Below are 26,485 nucleotides of genomic sequence, written 5' to 3'. Positions count from 1 at the left end.
ACATTTTAAAATTGGACTGTGAATACATAGCTCTTACCTGCTGCTAATTGCTCACAGTATGTATCAATGATATGTTTTATCTGCAAAATAATACTGGGTGATATTGTAATGATGAATTTATATTGACAGTTGTATAGTAAAGGCAGCCTCATTAATTGAAGTTAACAGTAAGAATTGTGAATTTACATTTGTAAAAGAAAAATAACTTTATGATAATGGTTTCTTCAATAAAAATGCTGAAAACTACAAATCAGCATACATGATAAATGAAATTGATGAGTTAAAAAAAAAGATTTGAGTAATTATTGTAAAGAATTATTGAATAAAGGTCACCTATACTGTACATTGTAGAAGACATATATAACTAAATACTCAAGTCAGAATTGATTTTTCCAAGCATAATTTCAAGTTCTGTTAATCAAGTCTTAAAAGTTTATACATTGAAAAGCACAGTTAAAAACTTGTCTCAAAATACCAAGATGGTTATTATTGCATGGCTTGAAATTGCTTATAATTGTATTGCAAATGATGCAAGTTGTTTTATTGAATAAGCAAAAAATCATATAGATTACAATATTAATAGATACGCCTTTGGTTGGATGGTGATAGTGTGTAACATTCACTCTGATTCTTATTTTTATGAGCATGAAACAGTCTTTTGTTTTCTGTTATTTTTATGTACTACCCAAAACAAGCAAAATGAACCTGTTTGTTGTGAAGTTGCAGCTTCATGGAAAAATTCAAACTTTGTGTTTGATCCTTGCTTTCAATGGTACAAACAAACAAAAAAAAAATAAAAATAAAACACATGAATTAAACATCATTCATATTTTATTTTATCATCATACTATTCCTACAAGGAATGGGTTTCAAGAATTTTTTTATATGTTCAGTATTAATGTTTAGTGTACAAAAATATAATTATTAAATTTTGACTTAATTTTTTAAATCACGAAAGTGTTTTGCAAGTATACAATACAATAAAACGATCATAATTATGATTCATATCAGTGTTTTATTAATCAGAAACATGAATTTGTTATATATATATATAGCAAACCTTGCGGCTCTATTTTCATTCTACATTCGGTTTTGCACTGCTTAGTACATTATGATTAACTTAATTGTCAATAATGTTTATTGAAACTTCTTAAATTATTAATGAAGTTACTTTAGACAATTGAGCCAAAATCTTGTTAAATGGTTTATGACTAAAGGTATATTTTTTGTGTGTTCAAAATGAAGACACAGAAATAATAATGAATAAAATGTAATTCAGAGCCGAATGCTGGTATTTTTTTTAGATATGGATGCTTTATATATTATTTTAGGAGATAATGGCATCATCAATTATAGAAACTATCAAAAAAGATGATGATGAAAGTTAACATAATATGATTTTTAATTACAGGATATTGTGTTTACGTTAACTTTCATCAGTTAGTTGATAATGTTAGCGTTACACATATAAAATTAATTTCGATTAGATAATTACGTTTATGCGACGTTTTATAATTAATATTAGGGATTCTCCCATAACAATATACGAGCCTAACAATACTTTCATCCATCGGTATATCGATTTCATTGTTGATCGACAATTCATAGGAAGAATATAGTATTAATATTAGAGTAAAGGAAAAGATCTAGGCGTTACAGTTTAAGAATAATTATTGTATTCTAATGGAGAGCGGTTAAATGTAGATTATTTTGATGTTTTTACGAAAAAAACTTGGTTATTATTGAGTTGTTCGGAGAAATTTTTGGTCTTACTAGAAATTAAATAAGCTAGCCTGTTCTATAGTTGACGTAAAGAAAGCATATTTAAAACAAAAACTATGTAAATAAATATTTTGATTTTGTATTCATAAACGAATTTATTATTTTATCTATAAATTTGTTTATTACAAATAGGAACAAAATTTATTAACACTTGAAATAAGTTGTTAGTATATTTAAACAAATTAAAACGATTGAAGTATTTTTACAAATTATAAGACAATTTTATGTATTTTCATATTTAGATGCATTTTTTTTTGTAACACGTTACAAGAAATGTTGACATTGTTCGGGCATTGTTATTTTGAATGGGGTAAGTTTGTATTTTAGATTAGTTAATAGTTTATTTTTATCACTGTGATAAAATGTAAATTTTATAATTTACAATGGCCACGAACATAATTCGGTTTTATCTCTGTACAACGAAATTATTCTAAAAACATTTAGTTGTATGTGAAAATTTCAATATCCTTAGGTGGCGCTGATGTAATGGTCTTCCCACCATTCGTCACCGGTTGCACGCCGCACTTGCGGCCATCTTAAATTCTCTGCACACGTTTTGGTGGCAGGAACGAAGTGCGGAATAGTGGGTTCTAGGTAAAAGTACTTAGAATAAGAACTCCAATTCCCTCTTGTTCGTTACAGGACGTACAGTTTCTTATTCAGCTTTAAAATGAGAAGCTGCGTGCTGTGTGCGTAAGTAGAGATATTGTTTCCGTAACTTTATGGTATGATTTATTTTCGTAATCGCTGATATGAGTTTAATAACATCTACATTTAATTTATTTAATAGTTTTCGTTTTAAAGTGACAAAGTTTTAGTTTCTACTTTGACCTTGATTTCACGTAGAAATAACCGAGTGAACGGTAAAATAAGGAAATGGCAAATAATATGTTTGCTTCTTATTTTACGAAATTTGTGTGTAAATATCCTGTAATTGTAATTAAGAAAACTGAAATTGCGTAAAAATATCGGAAATAAAGTTTATTTAGTTCAGGATTTTGTTCCTTAGCTGTTTAGATACACGTGTGTTGTGTTAGTCACTCCCTCCTATGTAGATTGAATTTGATTTATCATCATGCTTGTATTAGATAACTTAGAATGCAGTATTTGCCATTACGTTAATAAATTCTTTTCGTTTGAAGTACATTTAATTTTTCGTCGGCCAAACAAAATTTACCTATACTTTATTTTCGAATAGTAAAACGTAGGATATTACTTAGTAAAAAAATTCAACGTATATTTAATCTATTCCGAAATGTTCTAATTTAAAACAAACGAAATATACATTGAATAGCTTATATTATTCAGGAAATTTATTTTTACTTGTGTTTTCGTGAACATTTTTAACTGCTGGAGTCATACAATAGACTTAATGAGTTATATTGCAGATATAAATAATTAGTCTGATCCAAAAAAAAAAATATATATATATATATGTTAAAATATAAGAATTATTGTAGTATCAACCAAATTTATTTCTCCATCCTTAACATATCAAGTTTTCTGCTTCAAAAGAGCAGTGAACTGTATATAGCACTGAATCATGTAGTAGTTTACATATAAACTAGATAATTTAGTATTTCTAGTATTATACTATTTACTACTATATAAAATTAGAAATTTAGTTAGTTCTAATGATTTGTATAGAAGAATTGGAAGAAAAAGACTAAGCATCTTAGAAGTTTTTATTAAAACATGATAGTCATTAAATTGCATCACAGAGATTGATTGGTTAATTGACATTTTAGATGTAAACTTTTAATCTAATTATGAATATTTACTCAAACCTATGACAAAAAAGTATAAAATATATCCTTTAACAAACTGTTTTTGTTATTTTATATCCTTTAACTAGCATCTGTATTTTTATTTATAATTTGTGTTCATCTATCTTCTACCTTTATACAGATTTATTTAAAATAGATTAACTGTTAACACCATTTATTTTATGTCTTTATTTTAAAATAAAGATTTGCAGTTTCAATTTTGATTTGGTTATATTTGTGGATTACTTGCTTAAGATTAATGTGTCTCATTTGTTATTTTATGTTATACTTATTTTGAATTTTTGACATAATAATTATAATCAATATATAATGTTCACGGGATCTTTACTGATACAAAATAACATTGTTGAAGTAACTAACACTGTTTATTTAAGTATTAAACATTTTGAGATTTTTATATTCCAATTTTTAAATAAACTAAAATTATATATAGTATAACAGAATTAGTTAAAATAATTTGGCATATTTTATGACAGGTTTGGTTTTGTAGAATGCAGTTCAATGCTTTTCAAATCTGATATGGCAAATTAGTATTTTCTCTATACAAAAAAAAATTCACATTTGAAGTGGATTATTTATATTAGCATATGATCTGTATGAATAATATAATAGCAAGATTTCAAGGAAAGGTTTTGTAAATAAGAAAATATTATAAGGGAAGTAATATCAATAATAGTTTGGTATAATGGTGTCTTGGCCTTTCTAGAACTTGCCACAGACTGTCACCAATCTACATACTATTGCTTTGAGAAGCACTGAAAAAATTGGTGCATCTAAAGTTAGAAAATAATTTTTTTTATGTTTGTTTATAAATTCTACAAAATAACGAAACAAATTTTAGTTTGTTCTATGAATCTTTTGCTCGATATTGAAGGTTTGAACTTTTTTGTTTACATTGTAAAGGATTTTTGGATGGTAAGTGATTTTTATAAGCTGCAGAACTTAATTAAATGCAACAACAATTTTTGGATAATAAGACTAAAGAAATGGCATAATTTTTTACTATATAGAGGTGGTGAAGTGTTTTATGACAACCCTGTAGAATATTTTTCATACAGAGATGAATGGTCAAGAGTCACAGAAATTATTTCTTTAAAATTGTATTTAAAGGTTTTACAAAATATCTGATAAGTCATACTCACCATTACCAAAATATCTTTAATGTTTGAGAACAAGCTGGTGTTTTAAATTTGTATTTATAAAATTTTAATGTTGCAAAATTTCAGTTTATCAAAGTTTTTTCTTCACCAATGTGAAACATTTAACCATTAAGGCTTTGATTGAGTTTTCATTTTTCTAGTTTAGTATAAAATGTGGCTGGTAAGATATAAAGTACTGAGAAGCTGAATAAGGTGGCTGTTAGTAAGAATAGCACAGCTTTGACTTGGCAAATTTTGCAATTGAGAAGAGAGATTCAGAACTAAGTTGTTCTGAAAACAGAAGTCAAATTTCTAAAGATCAAGATACTTTACTTCTGTGATTTGTTTTCCAAAAGTCAGAGAAGAGCTGTTAAATTAGTTTTAAAGCCAAATCTGAGCTGGAAGATTTAGCTCTGTTTCTACTAAAGTAACATCTAAGGTAAAATGTTCTATAAGACATCAATTGCAAATGGATTCAGAAATAATTCAAAGCATAGTTTTGGCTGTTTTAGGTTCTCGTACGTTCTCAAATTTTTGATAATTTGTTTCCTTTTGTATTGTTTCAATTTATTGTCTTGAAATATAAATTTTTGATTATAAATTTGTATCTTCTATTATCAGGACTTAGTATACTGGCTTTAAAGATAATGCTACAAAGTTTAACAGAAAACAATTTTTATTTTATTCCATATACCTGGACGCATACATAATTTTGCGTTTCGGACATATTTGTTTCTCCTCAGCAGGTATTTTTGTATATTCTATAAATAATAAAACAAATATTTAAAATTTACATTTAAAATTTCCCAACAAAATTATTTAATAAAATTCTTACAATTTTCCGGTTTTCCTTTATTTTTAGCTCAACTGGATATTCAAATTTTATCAACAAAAACAGAATTACTATGATCTTAGACCTGTATTAAACAAATTATATTAACATTATCTCAGTTTTTTTACATTTGTTTACTATTATTACATCTTACATTTGTTCTCGTTCCATTTGACTCACACCTCGTTTCCATTTCTTTCGATTGTTCTTTTTATCTTTTAGACACACCCCTTTTTCTATGAATCTTAGCCATGATTGGTGCATTTCTCTACCAGTATTACAATTTATTCTATTATTTTCTATTCTATTACTGTCTTGAATTCTAATGTTTGGAAATGCACCCAATCTTGATTTAAGTTTGGGAAAGTAGTGAAACTTTTTTGTAGCCAGATCTCTTTGAAAAAGCTTTTATTTTATTTTGTAAACTCAAAACTGATTGGAGAAGTTCTGTAATAGCTTTGTACCTTCCTGGAAGTGTTGCATTACATCTAAAAAAAATCAGATCTTGTACCACTCATGATCTAGTTGTGGGTAGTTCTTTTCTTTCTTTCACAAAAGCAATATTTTATAAGGACAATGACCTTATTCAAAAAATGGTGGTTGATAGCCATCTTACAGTGCAGTAGAATGAAAGATTATTTGCATTTTCTTTAAGCTTCAGCTCATCAATGAAATTTCTAAATTGATGATGTATTTTGACATTTGTCCAAATGAAATTCTTAATTTTAAAAGTCCAGTATTGTTTGACTTGAAATGTTTGTTTATTAAATGCTCAAGATGGATGATAGTGATCGAAGACATTCAGGATAGTTGGGATCTTGTGTTACTTGCCCAACTAGTTCAGTATTTTGACATACCTTAGCTAGTACTCTGTTATAATTCTGACAAGTTTATGCAGTGATAGTCTGTCATAAAGAAAGTCCACTCAACAATGTTTTTTTATATAAATATCAATTATAGTTTTAAGTTTATCATACCCAAGAATTCTTTTGCATTTTCATCATTTGTAACACAGTGAACAAAATATAGACAGCTGAAGGATATTTTGAATGTCAGTAGATTCATCCAGTACTAAGCTGAAACTAATGCAGTTTTTCAGATCACGCTGTAGTGAACATACAATTACAAACTAACTTCAGAAATACATCTCTCAGGCGTGTAGTGGGAGATGGGTCTACTTAAGTTTTGAGTTCTCTGGTGCAAGGATTGCAATCACATCATTAATATCCTTCTCTACAAATTTTCCAAGACTGTAAAGAAGTTTACTTCTAGCAATATTCTAAGCTTTAACTAAACCAGCTCCAGTAACTAAATTACTTTGCTTTATTTCTTCAATATAACTAATATGATAAACCACTAAATTAGATTTCATAACTGTATTTTATTTTTTTGTAATTCTGATGTAAAAGGAAAATTGGATCCAAATTTTTTATAGTTAAATTCATGGTGACAATTTCAGTTACTGCCTTTAAAGTGGTTTATGGTAGATTGACAGATGAGCCTTATTATCTTTAACAGTGGAAATAAATTCATCCTCCTAGTGCTCATTGAAAACTGCTTTCTTGATTGTATTTACATTTAACACTTTTTTTCCTTCATTTTAAAGAAGGGTTTTGTAAATTTAAGTAAAACCAACTTTTACTATAAAACATAAAATTCACATCCTCAGCACATCCTGGGACATGTATGAGTACAAGATTAAGCATATTGTGAGTCAATTAGAAACCGGGGTACATATATATACATTTGATATACTGCTGCACTCTGATGGAAATGATTGAAATTTATGTTAATCTTTGAAAAATTAATTTGTATAGGAAAAGTAAACTATATTATGTGTTATGAGTATAATAATCAAATTATTTTATGAAATTATTACTATTTACTCCCATCCAAGTGCGTCAAGTTTTGTGACATAACTTGGCACATTTTATCCACAGGAAACATAAAGCAAATTAATGCAATTTTCATATTTTTACTGATATATATATATATATATTTGACTACAATTATATCTTCAATTTCTACATTTTCTCTACTATCTAACAATATAAAATACTTAGATTTAAAAAACAGATTTTTATTTATATTTTCTGTAATTTGATCTGTAAATGCAAAAAAACTAAACTTGTCAAATATCAACTGGCTATGAATTATTTCAACATTTACTTATTGACATCAGATTTATTGAATTTCACAGGATTGTATTATTTTTTTTTTCAACTTCAGGATATTAAAGCTTTGTTTATTTTCTCCCACAAAAGTAATAGACTCTGTTGTATTTTATGGTGGAAAACTTGCAAACTATTTATCTTATTACTTTGTTTTCAAAACTCCCTTCTCTGCCAGTTGTGGGGTTAAATGACTAACAAATTTTTTTTGCACTCGGGAATGTTTTCATTTAGATTTAACAACTATTACTATAACACTTACATGCAATGGTGTTACAGGAGTGGAGTTCCGGATACGGAAATTTATCTGACTTTTGGAGAAAGGTCTTATCTGCTAGCACTTTCAGTAGTGTAAAACTACTATCATCTGGTGGTACATAGAATATGATAGTTTAAGCTTTCAGAATGATATTCCGACAGTTTTACAAATTTCAATATCTTTAAGTGTTATAATAATAGTATACATTGGTGTGAAGTGCAAACTTACTATCATTTAACAACTAGTATTGCCAGTAATGAAGTCTATAATTTTATTTTTAATAATTAAAAAAAACATTGATAAAATTACTAAATAAATGTTTGGGTCATAATTACGAAATGGTATTGCTATATAATAAACTTAAATTTTAATCGTTTCAAAATTGAAAGTATTAAATTTCATATCGTGCTCTGATCATGAGACAGCAGGGCGATAACACCGAAGTGAGAAAATCGTGTTGTCAAAAAAGGTTGCAATGGCTTATTTGAAATGAATTGGGATTTCTCTGGTCATTGAAACCAGGAGAAAAGATGGAATGTGTAATATTGTGGTAAAGGTTAAATATCTGTTAAATTGGATCTCATTCATATAATACTGTTTAGAATTGGGAACATTTCAGTTGTTTATTTTGATTAAAATGGAAGTAACAGATGAATATGAGACATGTTTTATACTTTTTAAGTGGTGAGAATGCTACAAATGCAGCCAAAAAAATTTACTGTTTGTAATCAAACTGTAATTAGTGTAAGGACTGCACGGAAGTGGTTTGAAAGATTTAGAAATAATCATTTTAGTGACGAGAATAAGGCTCGTACTGGAAGACCCGTTGACTTTGATGATGATGCTCTCTGCACTAGTTGAAGCAGAACCATCTTTAACAGTTGATGAAATTGCAGAGCATTTAAATTCATCCCATGGAACTGTTCATAGACATCATCAACAAATCAGAAAAGTTTCAAAGCTAGGAAAATGGATACCACGTGAACTGTCAATAGCTAACCGACAACAAAGTGTAAACAGTTGCACGTCTCTTTTATCCCAAGATATGAAAAATCTTTACAATAAGTTGTGGGTGTTTTAGTTTAGTTTTAGCATCAACTTTGGATCAAATAATAGTGCATTTCTTTCTTATATTGTGTTTAGTTTGAAATATTTATAATTAACCCATAAAAATGATCAAAAAACAGAAACACTGGAGTATTTTTTTAATGCAAATAATCACGGACCATGACCTTCAAAAAAGAAGATATAGTGTAGAAAATACTAGTGAAAGTTCCAGTGATGATAGTGAAAAATGCAACGGAAAAAACATTAGTCCTAAAACTGAAAGATATAAAATTAAGTATCATTAAAATTAGAAAATACGATTTGTGATTATATCAAATATGGTTTATGAAATATTTGGTTGGCCGGGAGTATAAAAAGGTTAAGAACCACTGCTCTATAATAAATGTGATGAGAAAAAGACAATGGACAGATTGCGACAAGCAGCCAAAACTGGCTGCAAAAGGTGGGTTGCATCCAAAACAAAATTCTTTTGTCTGTTTGGTGGGATATGTTAAGTGTACTTCACTTTGAGCTGTTAGAACCTAATCAAACAATTACCGCTCAAATGTATTGTGATCAATTAGAGCGTTTAAATGAAAAATTGAAAAAAAATTGACCGTCATTAGTGAACAGAAAGCAGGTTCTCTTGCAACGTGACAATGCCAGACCACATGTTGCAAAAATAAATGTACAGAAACTCAAAAGCTTTAACTGGGAAATTTTACCTCATCCACCATATTTGTCAGATATTGCTCCCAGTGATTATCATCATTTTTGCAGTTTGCAGAATTTTTTAAAAGGGGAAAACTTTTGAGGATGAGGACAATGTAAAAAAGCCTATTTCTGAATATTTTGATTCGAAATTGAAATCATTTTACAAAGATGGGATTAAAAAGCTACCATCAAGATGGCAAGAAATTGTACAAAATAATGGTGAATACGTTTTAGATTGAAATAAAATTTAATTAAAATATTTTGTTGCTTTTTTTGTAGATAAAAATACACCTGAACTTATGGACTGACCTGATATTTTACATTGATTTTTTTTATGTGCAACAATTGCAATTCAATATAATTGTGAGAGTACAGTGCTCTCATGCAGTGTGAGAATTTACTGCAGATGGTAGTATGGAATTTTTTTTTTATAAAATTTCCTTAAAGGGCCATAAACTTGAAAACCACTTTCTGTAAATCTTTGTCCGATGGAAATAATTATGATTAATTCTTTTGAAGACAAAGTCCTTTCCAAAAAATAGGAACCACCATTTATTAACTTTGTGTTCCAGACATTACACTTTTGGCGACTGACCTTTTCTTTTAGGCTACTGGCCGCCAAACAGTTCTTGCTGGTGTTGTTTCGGCTTTTATCTTACAAAGTTAATAAATAGTGGTTCCTATTTTTTGGAAAGGACTTTGTCTTCAAAAGAATTAATTAATTGAAAACCACTGTCGGAATTGCTTCAGACCATATCAGTTGAGGAGTACTACAAAGTCCGCAGTTCAACTGTTGTTTATTTTTGAGAAATTCAATATTAAAAGAAAAAATGCAATGTATCTGCTAGATACATATGTGACAAAGGAAGAGTTAAATTTTAGGTAAAATTTAATAGTAAAAATTAACATTACCTCAAGAACCACAAGTTGGCTGCTGTTGTAATATATATGTTACCGCTAAAGCTCGAAAGTCGTTAATGTGTACATTACTTAGCTAATCTGCAGATTAACTAGGGCAATCCGTTAAAGTTGCTAAAATTGTTCTATTTCTCAAATTACCTAGGTAATGTGTAGATTATCTAGGTAATCTGCAAATTACTTACTAGGCACTCGGTAAAGTGAAAATAAGATCTTTGCTGGAACAACAGCAACGTTTCTGTACGCTTAAATTAACATAATGTTCTTTATTTAATTTTTGATATCTAAAGAATCAAGTTAATACAATCAAACAATCGACAAATTAGTTGATAGAATCAATCATCAACCAATTAAAAAACATACAAAAAATCAAACGATTTAAAATATTAATACAATTAGGGAAATTATTATATAGATAACCACCTATGGAATTTCGGGACTTTGAGTATCTATCTGAACTGAGGGGACCGAGACGACTTCAACGATACCCTACTTTTGGACCGGAGACGAAAAATAATAAAGTTATCATACTTTTTCTGGTGATCGCATGATATAATTGTGCAGTTAATGTTACCTATGGTGAGTAAAATGGCGGCTCGTCTCTGATTCCAGCAAACAGAAGAAAGGAAACAGTGGGGACGCACGTTCTGTCCTAACCTAACCTATTCTAATAAATTACCATAATTATTACCAACCAAATTATTAGAATAGGTTAGGTTAGGTTTGAACGTGCGTCCCCACTGTTTCCTTTCTTCTCTTTGCTGGAATCAGAGACGAGCCGCCATTTTACTCACCATAGGTAACATTATCCAATTGTGCTTACTTATTAGTGCAGTCTAAAGATTGGTGACACTTTGAATTTCATAGCAATTGGTTTTTGCGACAAGCACACCTATTTGTGGTACATTTATTTGTGGCAAAGATCTTATTTTCACTTTACCGAGTGCCTAATAGGTAATGTGCGGATTACCTAGATACTCTGCACATTATCTAGGTAATTTGAGAAATGGAACAATTTTCACAACTTTAATGGATCACCCTAGTTAATCTGCAGATTAGCTAGGTAATGTACACATTAACGACTTTCGAGCTTTAGCGGTAACATATATACTACTTGAAATTTTCTTTCCTTTTTTTTTTATTTCTGTATATGCTTCAGTATGATTAATCATTTGTGATAAATCAAGGATGAATGCTTATAATAAATAATAATGACTCCGTAATAAGTTAGTTTATTAGAACAAACTAGCTTCAATAAATCAGATAGCAGTTTTAATGTTTTTGAGATGTCTTCAGAGGGTTGACATTCTAATGTAACTAAAAAAAGGGAGCAATATAAAAATTTTTCATTTAAGTTGAATAAAAGTAGTAATTAAAAATTTTAAATTATTAATCTCACATTTATAATGATGAAAATAATAAAATTGTAATTGTTTAACAAAGCAAATAGCACATAAGATGTGTAGATTAAACTCTAAAAATAACAGTAATGATCATTGAATATAAAAATATGGATAACTAAACATAAGAGCACTCGTGAGTTAGTCACACAACAAAGCTATGACTGTTGCACACACTGTGACACAAGAGAATATGGTATATGCAGTGTTGTTTTCAGTAAGTTTGGGAGCAAAGGTTTTTAAACTGTTTGCTTCAGTTTGGACTCCTGAGAAAAGGGCTTCCTTTCAGAAATTAAATATGTCCAAAAATCCCTTTTTTGAGGGAAAAATGAACTTTGAAGTTTTGTGGAATATTTTAAAACAGAACAAAATAAATGTAAATTTAAATAAAACAAATTTAGAAAAACAAGTGGATAATAAAACATAAGTTCATTTTGCTATCCCATTTATTTATGCACTTTACCTAAAGAAAAATTTGCTGCCATGGATTTTCTGTTCTTGTTATACTATCTAAGTGCTATACAGTAAATTATTGGAGACTATCTATAGTGCCCTTACAAACTAGAGGTAATGGATAACAAAGTAGATTTTACAAAGTCTGTTTTACCAATCTGTATTTGGATACATTTTTTGAGCAAATCATAAACTGTGTAGCTACTTAACAATCATCTTCATTTTGGATACATATAATATATTAATGCCTTGCAAGTTAGCAAAAAAATATACTTCTCATAACAAAATAATAATAACTATAATGTTAAAGTAAACTTTATCCAAAGTAAGTGGATGACTTTTCAATAAATTTTACATCTTAAAAAATTTGCATTTTCTGAACTCAGTTATAGTAAAACAGATGTTTCCATAATAGTTGGATGAAAGAAAAAAGAATGTATAATGTACTTACTGTTCAAATGCATTTGTGTTTTCTATTTTGGTTATCTCACTTCTTCCATATTGCACTTGTTGAAGGGAAAATAAATAAGTTTCATAATATTTCAAATTACTGTAACATGATATTTATTAGCCAAACTACAATAAAAAACTTTTTTTTCCATTGTTTTTTTTCAAAAACAAAGTAGTTTGGCTAATAAACTAAACCTAAAATTTTTCTTATATTCATTCTTAAATCTCATTTAAAGAAAAGAGGTTTTCAGCTGGAATATGCTGTCACAGGAACTGCAGTTCTTAAGCAACTGTGCATAGATGGGAGGTACGCAACCTAGTTACAGATGGAAGATTTGCTTGTGAACTGGATTATAGTGGCAGTTTAGCTAGGTCCTTATGTAGAAAGTTGAGCATACATAGGCCCACCATAAATAGGCAGAGAGACAAATAAACCTATTAGGGCTATAACTACATTTTGTGTATGAGCAGGGATGGTTGTTAATTTTGAAAAAGTTAGAATGCTGCATGCAAGAGTATTAGCACATGATCGTGCTTGAATAGCTGGAAATGTTTGAATTTATCTATAATGGAAGATGCATCAATTATAAAGATACAGAAATCCATGCAATTGAAATGCTTTCAATTGCATGGAAAATCTTTTACAATCTATTAAATACACAGTACATTGATATACAGGAACATATTTAAATGGACAAATCAAATATGTTACTATATGATATGTCCTTAAATTATCAATATACTATGATTTAAAAAAATTATTAAGGGACAAGAAGCTTCAAGTAAATTATACAATGCTGTACATTCTTTCATACTTTCTAGGCAATAAACATCACATGTTGCTGTATGATGATTTATTTTTATTTCTATATTTGAGTTGTAATTTATATTAATTCTGTTTTGGTTTATATGTAAATATGTTCTTCAGATACAATAATGGAACATGTTTAAATTTGAATTATAACAAACATTTTGTAAAATATTCTATTGAACATTGCATTGAAAATTTCAGTTATACTGACACCTTTTTTAAAAATATTCTATTTTAACATTTTATTTAGATGGGCAAATCAAATATGTTACTGTATGATATGTATCTGAATGTTTGAGTTATGGTCTTAGGAAGACTTGTCTAATTAGGTCAAAAAAATTTGTAAACTTCTGAGTGTTTTGCTGGATAAAGTGTTTAATTCAGGGATGGCCAAAACGTAGCGCATGTGCCAAAAGTGGCGCATTGGACGATTACAAGTGACGCTTCAGTCAGTTCTGAGCAACATTGCCAGATTTGGCTTCAATGCAATTAAGAATATTACCTAGAAAATTAATTTTTTATAGTCTGTCTTGGCAAGTTCATTTGTTGCACAATTCGTTTCAATCTACTTTACAAATAAAATGAGTGTTCTCCACATAGTAAATTACAGTGTGTGCATGTATTTTGAGTCTTACGATCTTTATTTCCGATCAGTTTACAGGCATGTAAATGAATGAGAACATTTATTGTGATTAAACTTATTGCTGGAAAGTCACTAATGTTTTTTTTTTAATTTCATCATCAAATCTTGGGTTATTAAAAGAATTTTTTAGAGGTTAACTACTTTTGGGCTACTTTTTAAAAAATGTTTGTTTACAAACACTAAAAACATCTGGCAACACTAGTTCTGAGTGAGCCCTGGTGTAAGACAGTATAAAAACTGTTTGAGTTATATGGCGCATCTGAACTCATCTATCAAAAAATTGGTTCATGTTGGCAAAAGGTTGGCCACCCCTGGTTTAATTGATTTTGATAAGCAATCCAGTTTGTTTAGTAAATATTTATGTGGCAGTGTTCCCAAAAATATATAAGAAGCTTGTTTTAGCTCTTGTTAAAACAAAGACCAAATTAGAGGTTTTGGAAGAGTGTCAAATTTAAGCCTATTTCCCATGTCAGTTTATTGAATAATAGAAAACATGTTAGAAAGTTTATAGATATTTTCCAAGATTTTGGATCAACATTAAAGCCAAGAAGAAATAGTGATGAGGAATAACTTGGGGCTGTATTTTGATCATTTATCTCTTGTATCTTCTTCAGAGACAAATGATGTCAAAACAAGATGAAATTTCTCTGAGACTGTAGTGATTCTGGTCACTTTTAACAATCTCGTCTTTGTTGTTGACATCATGCTTCTACTAGGTTGATTATACATGTTTGGGTTACCTGTACGCACAACACGGTATAGAGTTAAATTTAGTTTTTCCAGTAACCAGTAAAATTTTTGAAATTGCGGAGTACGTAATTATAGATACATGGTAAGGAGTGTTCAGATAAAGCATGTAATTCTGACGAAGTTATGTTTTTTTGTTTTATAACATTGTTACTAATTGTAATGTCAAATTGTCTTTTAACAAATAAAAATTTTAATAACCTAAGTTAGTAAAGCATGCGTACTTAGTTAAGGAGAAATTAGGTATTAATAGTAATATTTTGAAAAATACTTAAAGATAAGATTGTCATATTCAATAGTTAAGTAATTGATGTAGGATAATTTTATTTAAAAAATGGAATCAGTGGCGTTTCTGAGTAGGCACTGGAAAAAAATCAGAAGCCTTTTTTCTCTCAAAATATTCTTTCCTGAGATAGAGAACATTCTCTAATACAATTGTACAGTGTGATAAGCATCAATTTGTCCATATTGAATATAATGAAATCGAGACAAAAGACCGGTTGAAAGATAACTATTTGCTCGTCTCTGAGAGACGAGAGAATTGCGTTTGGAGAGACATGATGATCTCTTGAGATGTAAACAAGTGATTAGCCAATCAATGACCATCTTGTGGACGTAGACAATGTCTCGCAGAGATGATGACCAGAATACAGCCCCTGGTATAAAGGAGGACAAAACCAAATATATGATAATTGTGAAGAAATCTACATACTATGGTGAATTTGCCAAATACATTACTAAAGTTCAGATTTTAAGGTGTAGCACCTCACTTTTGATAGTTTAGGGTAGAGATCAGAAATACTTCATTTGTATTTATTTCATGTTTATGTAACAAATAAGATATGTTTATTTGTCCCTTTTTGAATCTTTCTCGTCTTTCTTTCCCCCATGATTTAGCACCCTTTCCCCCTTTCCCTAGATTTCACCTTTCCTCCTCTATCTTAATTCATAATCACTATTTTTTTTTTACAGAAAAACAGTATAAAATTGTGTTCACTGGAAATGATGTGCAAACCTTAAGTTTTGAGTGAAAACAAAATATGCACCATTCACTTCAGTGGATGTAGAAAGATCATTTTCAATTTACAAAAACTTCCTTCAACCTAATAGAGAAAGTTATACCAGGTACAGTACAATACATTTAGCAACATTGAACACATGCTTGTGGTGAACTACAACAATTTTGTATTCAATTGAAAAATTAATGTAACTATAACATATTTTCTGTTTAAAAAATGGGCATTTTTTAGCCTCAATCATTCTTTTACAGATTCTTTTTAGTTTTCTTGCACATTTTAATTAAAAATCTGAGCCTATACATTACTAATACATAATGTTCAAGAATGAATGGCAACTTTGTGGATACTTTACAATAGTACATAATATTGTGTCAAATCAAGATGAAATCATAACTAACAAAAAGTGTGTTGCATTTATATACTTGATGTATGTATCAGTATTGTGGATTTCCTGATTGTTGACATATATAGTATGACTGTTTTTTTAATGTGATGTATGTGCTGCTATTAAGACCTACTGTTTCTAGATTTTTGTGTAACTAGTATAGCACATAGTCAAGAAGACTACAAACACAAGAAGTATCGTAGCCATTTTTTAGGCACTTTATTTCATGGGAAAGTTGTGAATATTTTCTAATTTTTTTGATACATGTATTTTGTTTGTTATACTGTAGGTGTTTGGAATTCATATCCTTGGTGTGTGTGATTTAATTTTGTTTTTCAATTAATGAGGGATGTTTTGTCTGAGTATCAGTCACACTATTTTGTATATTTTAAAGGATTACTATACAAGTAGACTAAATTATGTTTAATGGAACATAATTTGTACATTAATTATAGTAATTTGTGTTAAGATTATACAAACATCTCCAACCCGATATATAATTATAGCTACAACCAACAGACTGCCGAAAATCTATCGGGCTAGTTTTATGCTACTTATTAGATAAATTACGTAATCAATTTGGTACTAGAGGTAAGCGTTAGGCGCCATCTCTTATTAATATTAATAATTATAAATAATTTTAATTAATTTAAATAATTTGGAACCGCTGGGAGAAAAAATCGGCCCGGAGCGGGACTCGAACCCACAACTCCTGCTTACCGTGCAGATGCGTTGCCAGTTACGCTACCCGGACCTCCGATCCGATCTCCTCTTCCAGCGTATATAATCTAACTACTTAACCATCGACGGTTATTACAACGCCGGCTGGGGACACATTCAGTGCCCACGTCCTACTTCCCATACGGCTCTCAACCGGCCATCGCAAGCCCCGGCAAGGCGTAATATATATACNCTAACGCTTACCTCTAGTACCAAATTGATTACGTAATTTATCTAATAAGTAGCATAAAACTAGCCCGATAGATTTTCGGCAGTCTGTTGGTTGTAGCTATAATTATATATCGGGTTGGAGATGTTTGTATATATATTACGCCTTGCCGGGGCTTGCGATGGCCGGTTGAGAGCCGTATGGGAAGTAGGACGTGGGCACTGAATGTGTCCCCAGCCGGCGTTGTAATAACCGTCGATGGTTAAGTAGTTAGATTATATACGCTGGAAGAGGAGATCGGATCGGAGGTCCGGGTAGCGTAACTGGCAACGCATCTGCACGGTAAGCAGGAGTTGTGGGTTCGAGTCCCGCTCCGGGCCGATTTTTTCTCCCAGCGGTTCCAAATTATTTAAATTAATTAAAATTATTTATAATTATTAATATTAATAAGAGATGGCGCCTAACGCTTACCTCTAGTACCAAATTGATTACGTAATTTATCTAATAAGTAGCATAAAACTAGCCCGATAGATTTTCGGCAGTCTGTTGGTTGTAGTGTTAAGATTAGCAATTTATTTTTGTCTGTCTGGAATTATTACCTAGGTTTTGTTTTTTAGATTTAGAACATTATTTTTAATATGCCAAATGATTGCCAGATTAAATCGAGCTACTTTACTGCTATTATTTTAAATTAAATTCTAAATAATTGGTACTGGAGGTAGTCGTTAGGGGCCATCTGTTATTAAATTTAAGAATTAATCTGACAATTGTTTGGCATATTACTAAAATATTGAGCTTCAAGATGTTTGTATATAAATTTCTTTTTATGCAAAGTTGTAGAGATATACATTCAAATTTGTTACAAGTTCTTAAAATTTACTAATTTGTTTTAGGTTTAAAACTGAATTTGATCTGATCTGTGTCAAAATATGTAATTGAAAATAAAATACATTTGATTGCTGGCAATTTTCATCTTCAAGTTTCATGAATAGAGTTGATAGTTTCAAGAAAGGACATATTGTGTTGTTTTCTAAGACTGACAGTGTGTATTTGTATGGTAACTAAATCTATAACAATTTGTATGAAAGTTTTATGCTAGAGTTGGACAGAATATTCAGAATTCAGTTGCTTCAACCACAATGTAACTACTCTGTATTCAGCTGAATATCAAACACATGTATTTTGTATTTAGACTGAATACTACTACAAAGTTGAATTATTCAGTTGATTAATCTTATTTTAGTTGAGGGAGGGAGAGTGAGGAAAGGGGAAAAATTAAAATAAAATGAAAACATTTAAGAACTTGGATATTTAAAAATTATTGTTGATTCCTTTCCAAAGCAAATATAACTTTAATAAATTATCTTGAGCAAATACTAATAATTATTAATTACAGTTGATAAATTGTAATGAAGGAATGGTAATGGTTCTACATTCATAGGAAGTAAATTGTTTTGTTGGTCATTATAAATATTTCTAGCTTCACTGAACATACTATCCATTCATTACTGTCTGGGGTTGCCAAAAAGTAGACCTCGGAGACATTTAAGTTATTTACTTTTCATCTCATCATAATTTTTCAAAATATAATGTGTGCAATTTTCATTATTGAATAGAAACTGTATCTTTCCACCGTACTCTATGCCAGTGATTCCCAAAGTGAGTGTACAGCCTCCTGGGTTTGGAGGATGACTGGATTCACTGCTTCTTTCTTTCTTTCCTTCACTTCCATCAGCACTTTGAACAGATATTTTACCAAGATCCAGTGAAAGAGGTTTGATTTTGCCTATATTTTAAAATGTTTCTAAAATGACTTAGGCAAATGTTATTAAACTGAGCAGCAATATGACCAGTGTGAGCCTTTTCGGGATGTTTCTTTTCTGTAAAATCAGTCACTTTCTGATAATACTTCAAGATTTTCTTTATCGAGCAAGATCCTTCCACGACAAAGCAAACACGCGGACTAAGACTGATGAACAGAGGGAACATGTGATCATGGCGGTGGCGCTGCGAACTAATGTAACGTTGTATGGTGAGTTTTTGTTCGTACCGTGAAGCAAAAAATATGTTGGAATTTCATGTCGTATCCTGGAAACTTTGTATGCTGAAGCGTTCATATCCTGAGATACTACTATATATAACAAAGGGAAAGTATGGCGATCAGTCAAAAAAATGACCTCCCAAGGTTTTTTCTACATTTTTGGACTTGAGACTTTGAAATGTCAAAATGCAAAAAAATTTGGCCTTTTTTTTTCTGTATATATGGATGTGGAGGGCATGATTTTGTTTACCTTCTTTGAAGCTTAATTCCTCTTCTTTTTGTTGAAAATTTCTGAAACTTTGCAGGGATGTTTCTTTATTAGGAGGATTGACGCTATTAGATTTTGGTGGTTAAAGGTCAACAGGTTGGGGAGATAAAGCCTGTTTGTGTCATATCCTGAGTAAGGTTGGACTTAATGATGATTTACTCATTATTAGCACTTAGTTTTTTTAATAAAATTCATTCATACCTTCAAAATTAAGCTTTTTGCCATTTTATAATAGTTAAAAGTATATTTTTTTTAAATAAAATATCATAACAGATGGTATCCTCCATACAGTTTTAAATGTTGCCAGGAAAGTTAACCTTTAAAAAATCCAGCAATGAGTTTATCTTCAGGTAAAGTATAGAATAGAACAGAAGAATAGAATATGACGAAAAAGTTTTGGAACAGCAAATGCCATTAATTTAAATTAAAAAATTAAAACAAAAGATTAAAAATAGTCTGTTAAATGCAAATATAAATGAAAATTTATTCGTTTCTGGTTGCTATCTAATGGAAAAATTGATTGATTCATTATGAAGTTATCTAATAACTTTGTAGCTGTTCATAAAACTGTCACTGGCTTTAAGCTCAATGATATCATGATCTAACTAACAATATAATAAAAATATTTAGGAGATGAAGTAAGATGGCAGAGTTAAGCTTTTCTTATTAAAAGTTTGTATATAGGCAGGATAAACATTCTTTTAAGTTTAAGTTAGTATTAGGCCAAGACTCCACTAGTGTAAAAACTATTGCCATAAAAACTTTTAATCATGTGACCTGTTTGCGCCTGGATTGCGGTAGAGGTCCTGCTAGCGAAGTTTTTATGTTGATGGTGCTGTTGAAGTTATGCCTGTACGGTTATATACGTGTATATCAATATAAAGACAACGATTATATTCTAAGAGTTTTTTCTGTACTATAATTACAAATGTAGTAAAAATAATATCTTTACTTTTATATATTAACTTTTATTATTGTATTATTAAGATAATATAATATACAGCACTTATAAGCTTAGCTTTTTTTAATTATATACTCCTCTATTGAAGGAGTATATAATAATATATTTTATAGATGTATATAATGAACATATGATACTTTTAAAAGATCCTACTAAAGTAGCTGCAATGCTTGGGAGTTCTATAACCTTGTGTGTCTTCCTTAGTATTGTTGCCGTTGGATCTTCTTTTAGTATAACTGACGTAGGCTGTTGGAGTTCATTGGGTCTTGATATCTATTTAATAGATGTATATAATATTATTTTATTATATACTCCTAAATTGAAGGATTTTCCTTTGGTCGTCCATATTGCGTGTTTTAAGCATCCATTATTATAATCAAGATACCTCTTGTCATAGATACATGAATACTTTCAGATGTTTTTGATAAATCTTTCCAGATCTATTCTAGTGTAGCCACGAGAGAATGTACACAAAAGCTCGTTTTCCGCCATTTTTGCACTGTGTCACAATGACCTAGATTTCACTAACTTCAGATTGTTGGATGGTACTGTTTTATGGCCATATTCACGTTGAAAGTTGAACACTGCTCAACTCGCTTTTACGCTGGTTTTACAACCTGCTCAGGCATAAAATATCATGGTCACGTGATTAAAAGCTCTTACGGTGAGGAGTTTTACGCCCATTTTTACACTAGTGGAGTCTCGGCCTTACACTGAAGCATGTATTATCTACAAAACTTCATCATAATTTTAATTAAAGTTTTGTTGTGGAAGTTGTTTATTGTTTTATTGCTTCTTCATTAAAATAAGCTTTTTTGTCTTACTCTGACCATAAATAGTTGATCAGTGTGATTTAATAATGAGCTGGATGTGAAAAAATTAGTCTCATTGCATTAGGCCCATTATTAATTATTTTTTTATTAATCAAGTACTTCAAGACACTTTTAGACAATTATTTTTGTTTATAAAATTTTTATTAAAAAATAATCAGTTTTTTAGTGGTTTTTATGGAGAGTGCTAATGAAATATATTCACTAAAAGAAAGTGGTTGTCTGAAAAGTTTGGAAAACACTGTTGTAAGTCTTTTGTCAACTTCCAAATATAGGAAATCAATTGATATTTTGCTGAATATTCAATATTTGGTAGTCAGGAAAAACAATAATATTTACCACTTGCTAAAAAATCCCTATTTGATTCATCTTTGCGTTTTATCAATTATGTTTAGTAAATTGGTAAGTTGTAAGTTGAATCAGTGTAAGTAGTCCATATCTGATAAAACTTGCATGTTGATGTGGCACTTCCTACAACATATCACATCATGCCCAAAACTATGTATTTGTGTACCATAATTTTGGACAGATTACCTCCGATAGCATATACCTTGCAGAAAATTCAAGAATGAAAAGAAAACATTTTGTAAATGCTGTACTATTGAAAGAGAATTATTATTATGCAGTTTTGAAGTTGCTATGTCAAGCATTAAAATATTGCTTTTCCTGTTTCATTTCTGTTAACAAAACATTGAATTTCTATTGAGACAATAAACACATTTTAATATTAAATATAAGTGTGGCTGCATTGAATATAAGCATACAGAAGACATCAATTANATTTCTGTTAACAAAACATTGTAGATATATATATATATATATATATAAACAACCAAGCATAAATATACTATTAATAATCATATTAGTTTCTGGATTATTTCGACTACAGTTTGGTGAACTATTAATGTAAATTTTTTCTAAAGGTGGGCGGTTAGAGTATTAGTTTATAATAATGTTTAATTCAAATTATAATTATTAACCTAATTTAATAATTGTTTATATTTAATTTGAAATAATAATTTATGAAATTGAAACTGAAGCTACTGCCTTTTTGCTTTTTTAACTCTAACGTAAAATCTTTTACATTAGTTCAATTAACATTCGTATAACATTTAAAATATTAAATAATTTTCAAAGCTGAGTGTAAGTTAGAAAAAACAGTAATTTTATTGCAATGGTGTACATAGAAGCATGCACTTGTCTATTGTCTTCACTAAAGTCTGTCTGAAGACTTGGGTATGGCATAGTACTTAGCCTTAATAGGGAAATGGTTACTTAGAAATGTACCCTGTACTCACTGTTACATTGTATTCATTGCAGGTACTTAGGAACATTCCCAATTATATAAATTTAAATGTAAAAATAAAGAAAAAGGTATATCATTTTTATTTTGTGACTAATTTCACTTGTCTAGTAGTAATAGTAATAAACTCGGAAAATAAGTTTATCATGAACAGAAAATAACTTTAATATCAAAGTTTTTTAAAATATAATTTTTTGAACAGGATTTAGTCCCGAGTTTTGTTTGTTTGTTTTTAATATTTTAAATTGGTCCAGTGTTGATTGACATCAGATTTCTGATCATCATTGCTTGCTTGACTTGTCTCCTTTTTGGAATATAGTCAGTATCCTCATTATCCAGTTTCTCAAAAAAATGGATCATTCATACTGTATTTTTCACTCCACTATTACATCAAATTTTTATTATATATATGTTACAGTCAAAACCCGTTTTTAGTTAGAACGCGTTTTAACTAGTTGAAACTAGTTTATACTGAATGTCTTTGTTAAAACCCGTTTTGTCTAGTTAAAACTAGAATTTACTGCTAGTCAAAAATGAATTTGAGTTAAAACTAGTTTTAACTAGATTTTAACTAGACAAAACGGGTTTTAACAAAGACATTCAGTATAAACTAGTTTCAACTAGACAAAACGGGTTTTAACAGAGACATTCAGTATAAACTAGTTTCAACTAGTTAAAACGCGTTCTAACTAAAAACGGGTTTTGACTGTAACATATATAAAACAAGTCATGCTTGGTTTAGATCCATTTAAATAAACTGAAAAATAATTATTTTTCAGTTTTATTGAAATCACTCTTCACAGATTATAATCTGTGAAAAGTGTGATTTCAATGGAAGAGATTTGGAAATCCTCACTTTTTTTAAATATTCCTAGATTTATAGAATTTTTGTCATCATTCTTATGAGTACAGTTGTCCCTTGATAATCCGACAGGTATGGGACCAAAGGTGTGTCAGATTACCAAAAGTGTCCGGATTACCGAAAATAATTACATATTTCGCACATTAAAATTGCAAACTGGCTTGAATTTTTCTGGAGGTCTTATTCTCCAATCTCTCTATTTAAAGCGTCGTCTTCATTTTCTTTCTCTTCCATGAAGTTTGTTCTATTGCCAAATTGTCTGCCTCTTTTAATAGCTTGGATCTTATTCCTTCTATCTTCTATTCTAAAACAAAGCCTATTTCTGCAGTTATTTTCATGATGCTTCCTTATTTATTGCAGACTAGTTACATTGCACATCAGTGGCACTCTTCTGTGATTATTGCTATTTTCCCCAAAAATTCTTTCTGGCCTGTGTCAATTTTGGCAGTTATGCTAAAAATTTTGAAATACTGTTTATATCCTTATTTATTTTCATGCCTAATCTAATTCGTAAATCTAATTCTGTGCAAAACTGTTATTTCCCTAATTTTTCAACTATTTCTAATATAGCTTCATATGCAATTTAAAATTTTAATAAATTTGGCATAAATAGGCAATTTATTATTAAACTACAGTCTTACCTGATTATAACATCCGTGGGACTGGCTATTTTTGATGTTATAACCGAGTGTCGTTTTCTGCAGGGCCATAATTTCAGTCCTATAAAAAGTAACAAGTGTGTTTAATAATCTATTATAAAATCCTTTCTAATTTACCATATGTACAGTCGACCCCCCCATAACACGGGTTCCTATAGTTTGGATTCCTATATCACGGTGAAAAAATTGCGACAATATTCGTACAAACATCCTAAAAAACTCCTATATTTCGGTAAAACGTCATCACCTACTCATGTCGCGACAGGATTTGTTGAATCTAGACGAATAGCGGATATTGCACAAATCGTTGAGTTTAAATGAGCAGCAGACCTACTAAAAACCATTTATTATTTAACGTCCATAAAAATTATATTTATATTAGTGATGTCTACAAAGTTCCGCGAATTTTTCACAAAAGAAATAATTTATCAGGAAGCACGCGAGCGCCATTCGATGACAAGCTCCACAACGAAAACAAGCTTAAGCAATGGCGTAGTCGAACGGTGCACGCTTGGTAAGTAATCCTACAATTTTTTGTTTATAGCATAGTTCATACGGATTATTCCCAAAAAATGATACATATTTTGGAAATGTTGAGTCGAATTAGTCTGGAATAGGTTAATTTTATGGAAGAAAACCTTTAAAACAGCCGCAGTCCCTAAACTGCATATGTACCGGGCTATGATTGGCTGGACTCGTCGAAAATGGATTCATAAAAACCGGAATGTATCTACCATGTTATACCATACCATAAAATTATTTCTATATTACCTGTATTACCATAAAATTATTTCTTAATGGTAATACGTATGTATTATGGTAATATTGCCTTGTATGAGAAATTTCTGTTTGTCTTAAGTTTCGAAAATGGTGGCCCTTCCGGTTTTGAGAATAATGTCAAAGTTAAATTAACTTATGCCAATTAAAAAGACACAATAACAATATTCACTTTAAAAAGTCAGTTATTTTAGATTGTAGGTGTTTTTCACCTAAGAATTGTTTATCAATGTCATTTTCTAAATAATACACTTAATTTATTATTATTTTTGATGAAGTTTTCCACGACTTGTAAAACATTTTCAATAATCTTATTGCATTATGCACTTCCCTGGTTGATGGTACTTCATTTTCTCTGTTTGATGTTTTATCATCTTCATCTTCAATTTTTTCTTCTGAAGATTTAATTTGCTCAAAGATATCTGCATCTGCATAAAATAACACAAGTAACTATGCAGACTGACTGATCGTCATGTCGTTTAAAGATGTGACCACCGAAGTCAGTTGGTGAGAGTACCACCCACAGTTGTTCTAGGAAGTGGACTCTGACCCTAGAAACAGAACATGTAGTACATGTATTGTGTTTTCTTTGTTAAATAATTTGTAATCTAATGTTGTAAATCTGGGAGTGCTTTAAATATGACATTAAAACAAGGTTTTATGTTGTTACAAGTGAGTTTCTTAACATTATCTGGTATAGTAAAATCATGGGACTGATAAAAATTTGACATTATATTAGGGTTGTCATTACATTAGACGACGTTATAAGCGGATTAAACTATATTAAATCAGGCTACTTCTCCACAATTAATTTTAATTTCTAAATATTGATAATTTGTCAGTAGAGGCAGAATTTTCTAAATTAGTTACAAAAATTAATTATAATTATTATATTTAATAAGAGATGGCCTAATGTCTTCCTCTAGTGCAAATTATTTAGAAATTAATTAAAAGTAATCACTGAGAAGTAGCCCAATTTAATATACTACTGTAGTTTGGCATATTACTATATATCAAGTTTCATGATGTTTATACAGTGGTACCTCAGGTTACGAACGCCCCAGCATACGAAATTTTCAGGATACGACATGAAATTCGAACATATTTTTGCTCCACGATACGAACAAAAACTCACCATACGACGTTACATTAGTTCGCATTTTTCATTTGTTTTTCTTACTACAGTTATTTTTTTAAATGTATTACTTGGCTTTAATTTGAGTATGTTTTTCGCGTTGGAACAAATTATTTGGTTTTACATGTAATCGTATGGGAAAAGATGATCCACCTTACGACATTTTCATGATACGATCTCAGTTTCGGAACGGATTAATTTCG

General features: G+C 29.9%; 1 protein-coding gene across 3 annotated transcripts in view; it reads left to right on the top strand.

Moving 5' to 3' along the window:
- The window catches only part of LOC111624882 (la-related protein 4-like), a 171,708-nt gene that overhangs the window by 86,572 nt on the left and 58,651 nt on the right, over positions 1-26,485 (top strand). The window contains exon 1 of one of the 3 annotated variants that reach the window (XM_023367858.1): positions 2,182-2,475. The exons of the other annotated variants lie outside the window; for them this stretch is intronic. The gene's annotated coding sequence lies outside the window, so the exon portion shown is untranslated. Of the gene's footprint in view, positions 1-2,181; positions 2,476-26,485 lie in introns of those variants that run through there. 3 annotated transcript variants of the gene reach the window in all.

Source organism: Centruroides sculpturatus, unplaced genomic scaffold (genome assembly GCF_000671375.1).
Source record: "Centruroides sculpturatus isolate CEXI.00-Female unplaced genomic scaffold, Cexi_2.0 scaffold476, whole genome shotgun sequence".
NCBI lineage: Eukaryota > Metazoa > Arthropoda > Arachnida > Scorpiones > Buthidae > Centruroides > Centruroides sculpturatus.
Note: the sequence above shows the minus strand (reverse complement) of the source record. Positions and strands in the feature narration are given on the sequence as shown.